Source organism: Penaeus monodon, chromosome 27 (assembly GCF_015228065.2).
Source record: "Penaeus monodon isolate SGIC_2016 chromosome 27, NSTDA_Pmon_1, whole genome shotgun sequence".
Classification (NCBI taxonomy): domain Eukaryota; kingdom Metazoa; phylum Arthropoda; class Malacostraca; order Decapoda; family Penaeidae; genus Penaeus; species Penaeus monodon.
In genome coordinates, this window is record NC_051412.1 from 20,403,084 (window position 1) to 20,404,808 (window position 1,725).

Consider the following 1,725-nt stretch of genomic DNA (forward strand, 5'->3'; position numbering starts at 1 on the left):
TAGGTGTGCGATGACCTTTTCTTTTTTCTTTTTTCTTATAATAATCCAAGACCGCCACAGACAACAGTAACGTTGCTCACCTTGTCATGACTGAACAGTGTCATAACATCTTTACCAAAGTGTCTAGTTGCTTATTTTTTTTGAAAAGTCTGTGTTCTAGATTTTTCCTAAGGCTGTTTTGATTTTGTAAGGGAATTTTTTTTATTGCCTTTTTTATATGTCGAGTTTAATTAAGACGCTCTCCCAAAATTCAGGCCAATGACTAGTCAAGTATCATATATAAAATGGAAATGTTTGTGCTTAATGATGTAATATGAGATTTTTTTTTCAAAAGTATTTTATTATATAATTCAAGTAAATGCTTCCACATGAGTTATAATGTGTATAGGTGTCTGGCAATGTGTATAGAAATCTTGCATTGCGTGCTAAATGTTTCAACGCACAAATTTGATGAACATATCATATATACAGTGTGGGTGTTTATATATGTGTAAGTAAACACCTGCATTCACGTTATATATGCAGACAAACATAAACTAATCGTGTATATGTCTCTATTTTGATGTAACATTGAACTTGCGTATATGATAACATCATGGTCATCATATACTCATATTGGTAAGACCAAATGAGTTCGTGTTCTATATACTATTTTCAGAAATGGATAACTTTGTCATATCTATATTTTGTAATCATATTTGGGGGGTATTCTATTTATGTAGTATTTTCAGTTTTTCATCGTACTTGAATCTCTGAAAAAGGAGTGTTTTTTTCCTTACATGGTATGAAAACAATACTGTTTCGGTGTAAATATATTGGATGTGATAACGGTGTATTATAAATTACTGAGCATATCCAAGGCTTTCACAGAGGCACATGATAGCTTGCATACTGTAGACGTAACTATTTTATAGGCAATATACTTTTTTATTTATATTTTGTTTTATTAGAGCCTGTCACATGTTCTGTTACTTTTTGTGATGGATATGAATTGCGATGATAATCGTGATCGTAAGAAGTGCATAATGAATGCTGATGATTGAGAAAAAAAAACAATGATAATCATAATATGGTAGAAGAAAAACAAGAAGTCAGTAAGGTATTGACTTATCTGTATTCAATACAGCTTTCAGTTATATTTGGTATGCAGGCATAATCTGTTTTCATCTTTATAGCATCGCACATTTTTGTTTCATAGCATTATGATCAGTCACAAATTATGTATCATTTAATGGCGTGAGAATGGTTTACAGATTGTTCGTGTAAATCGAGAACAATGCCGTCCCTTACCCTATCTCAAATCTTCATACAAACGCCGAAGGTTTGTTTTATGCACTGTTTATACGACGGAACAACACTCTTACATGAAAATGAGTAATTGCCTGGAAGAATATTTTACAAGGGGTCATTCACCTCCCCGTGCATGCTTGCCTGGCTTTTGTCAAATCTGGAGTCAGTCAGTCATATTCGTGCTCTGTACATACGCACTTACCTGCACACACGTTTGAATGTGAACATGCACACGCACACGCACATGAAGCCAAAACACACACGTTCAATACACTAATTGATCATTCCACGTCCCTTCAATTCCTACATTGCAAAATCCATGGAATTTGAATGACCAATTGATTGTGTTGAACAGAAATCGGTGAATCGTAATATTTATCATCAGGCAGAACTGTTGTGGAGAAAGAAAACGGGAATATCCCCCCTTTTTAGACC